This window comes from Sinocyclocheilus rhinocerous, unplaced genomic scaffold, assembly GCF_001515625.1.
Source record: "Sinocyclocheilus rhinocerous isolate Xijiao unplaced genomic scaffold, SAMN03320098_v1.1 scaffold1342, whole genome shotgun sequence".
NCBI classification, from domain to species: domain Eukaryota; kingdom Metazoa; phylum Chordata; class Actinopteri; order Cypriniformes; family Cyprinidae; genus Sinocyclocheilus; species Sinocyclocheilus rhinocerous.
Genome location: NW_015640094.1, coordinates 378,355 through 381,565, shown reverse-complemented (window position 1 = coordinate 381,565; position 3,211 = coordinate 378,355). Strand labels below are relative to the sequence as shown.

At 36.9% G+C, this 3,211-nt stretch overlaps 1 pseudogene; it reads right to left on the bottom strand.

The window, feature by feature from the left end:
• The window catches only part of LOC107752536 (sodium/potassium-transporting ATPase subunit alpha-3-like), a 37,681-nt pseudogene that overhangs the window by 16,582 nt on the left and 17,888 nt on the right, over window positions 1-3,211 (bottom strand).

Here is a 3,211-nt window from a genome sequence, read left to right as displayed (position 1 = left end):
CTTAAATAATAAAGAACCATATTTTTTTTGCTCATCTGAAAAATGATCCGATCTGCGACTCAAAATGTATATGATAATGTTATATAATCCGCACCGTGAGATTTATTTGCGTCTCATTCAGCCCGTCTGCTGTTTTTGTTTTGTTCAGATTTTTTATGTAGTATCACAAAGCAAAAGTCAGACCATTTTGTTTTTTTCACATTTCAAAACTGTACAATCTACACACACTCATATATTATGTAAACAAAAACTTTTATTTTGGATGCGATTAATCGAGATTAATTGTTTGACAGCACTAAAAATAATACAAATTATATATAAAATATACACTACCGTTCAAAAGTTTGTGGTTGGTAGGGTTTTTATTGCAATGTTTTTGAAGTAAGTCTCTTAAGCTCATCAAGTCTTTATTTATTTGATAAAAATACAATAAAAACGGTAATATTGTGAAATATTTTTTACAATTTAAAATAACTGTGTTCTATGAATATATTTTAAAATATAATTTATTCCTGTGATGCAAAGCTGAATTTTAAGCATCATTACTCCAGTCATGACATGATCCTTCAGAAATCATTCTAATATGCTGATTTGCTGCCCAAGAAACATTTCTGATTATTATCATTAATGAAATCAGCTACGCTGCTTGTGAAAAACATATTTTTTTTCAGAATTCTTTGATGAATGGAAAGTTCAAAAGAAGTTTTTTAAAAATAGAATCTCATTAATTATTTATTTACTGTCACTTTTGACAAATTTAAAGATTTCATGCTAAATAAACACATTAGTTTATTTAAAAATACCAAAAAAATGAATGTGTAAATATTTTTCTTTATTGACCACAACTGCATGATGTTATTTGAATATTAGATTTGACCAAATAAATATCCCTTTAAATTAAAAATTTTAAATTCAAATTAATATGGCTTACATTTTGTTTCTTATTTATTCTTTTTAAATACACTTATTTATTCTTTTTAAATATAACATCCAGTATGACATATTAATGTGATGTCTTGTTTTGGAATGATTTCATATCACTTCACTCGGGAGAGTTCTGTGCTCTAATTCACCACATGGTGGCAGGAGAGCGCCACCCTGAAGCTGAGCTGGAATCTAAAGGAAGGACATTGTCTGAGATGTCCCTGCTGACAGCTCCCTACTGAGCGGTGGCCATATGCATCATCTCCTGACCTATCAAAACAACTGCATTACACAACTGACAAGAGCTGCAGACACATTTACACTGACGGAGAGAGAAATCAGTCATTTCCGAGAGAGCTATACATGTAACTGCTTTCATATAAGCAGTTGTATTTGTTATAATGAATATAAATCATCATTCACAGGTAGAAAACCTGTGAAAGACTGGATTAGCAAACGGTGAAACCTCATTTGAAATTCAGCAGTGATACAGAGAAGAAAATGTCACTAGCTCCTGCTGTGTTATTCATTTGTTCAGTCAGATCTGAATTGATTAGTGTTTTACCATCAAACCGAAGTGAAATGTGTGGAAAAACAGAGTGAAAAACGAGGGTGCGAGCAATCACGTGGGCAGTAGACGAGTGGCAAGACGGGGCACAGAAGTGAGAGGTTGTCGTCATGACAACATCTTTCCTCTTCGGCTGTTCTTGGCAACAAACAAAAAAACGACCAGGAAAAAAATAGAGATTGGAAAAAGGGCGAAATGAAAAAGCAGAAATCGATCGGAGAAGATGAGTTCATAAAGAACAGGAAATGAAATAATAGAGAGAGTGAGAGAGAGACAGCCTGGAGGAGAAAATGGAGCAGTGATGCAGCTGCTATGGCAACCGTACCCTCAACGCAGTTGGTTGAGAAGAAGGCGATGTTACGGGTTTCCAGAGGGTTGTCATGGGTGCAGTCAGGTGACCTGGTCTGAGGCTCTGATTCGCCCGTCACAAACTGCTGTTGGTTGAGCAGTGTCTGAAAGTTTAGAAGCGCTTTAGACCTAACTGTAGACAGACAGACAGATAGACAGATAGACAGACAGACAGACAGACAGACAGACAGATAGATAGATAGAACAATGGATAAAATAATGGAACGATGGAATGATAAAATGACTAATAAAATGAGAAATAGAAAGACTGTAAATGTTCATAATATGTGTAGATACTGTACCTTGCAGCCGTGAGCAGAGATGATCCTGAGGTCAGCAGGGATCCTGTCTCCTCCCTTCACCTCCACCAGATCTCCACCCACCACCTCCTCAGCGTTAATCTGGAGTTTCTCACCTTCACGGATCACTAAAGCTTGCTGTGGACCACACACACACACACACACTTCATTTTCAACCTCTAACGAGTCTAAGGAGATAGGAGAGATTAGAGGAACATTAATACAGTCTGGAGGATTCAGAGACTCAGCGCTGGGAGATAATAATTAGGATTATGACCAGAGAGGAAATCAACGGATTAAGATTATTGGAGTATGTTGGTTATTTGGGTTTTCACTTTGATCCACTCAGACTGTTATTTTGAGTTGAGAAGCACAGCTAGAAATATGCACTGCAAACTTTCTCACTTTTGAATTATAATTTGGATGAAGTACAATTAGGAATCTGAACTGAGGATGTTAAAGAACTTTTATTTTGTGTACCTGGGGAACCATGTTCTTGAAAGACTCCATGATCTTCGAGCTCTTGGCCTCCTGGAAGTAGGAGAAGCAGCCGGTGATGATGACCACAGCAGACAGCACGATTCCCAGATACAACTGTGGAGCAGAGAGAGAGAGAGAGAGAGAGAGCAGAAGGACAGGTTATCAAATTAATGTGAAGAAAATCCTCAGGAGGTCACTGACCTTGATTTCACTGATTCACCTTGTTTGCCTTTGTGCCTCATTTAGCTCACAAACCAAAATAGAAGGCAGTATGGTCAAATTCTCCAAAAACAGCTGAGTAGAATTTTTTCTTGATGACTGTCTTTTTTTTTTTTTGGGTGAACTATCCCAAAAACCAGGAGACGACCAGAAGATGTCATTTTATGTGAAAAAGTAGAAATATTTTGAGAAAACAAAACAAAAACAATATAGGCAATTATAGGAATAGGGCACCAGAGTGTCACGGGCAGGGTGTTCCAGAGACCAGGCAGGAAGACCAAGATGACGAATAAATGGATATTTAATGACTTGACAACAGGGAATTCAGACAGGGTAGACATCCACATTCAGGGTAACATTCACAATAACCGAC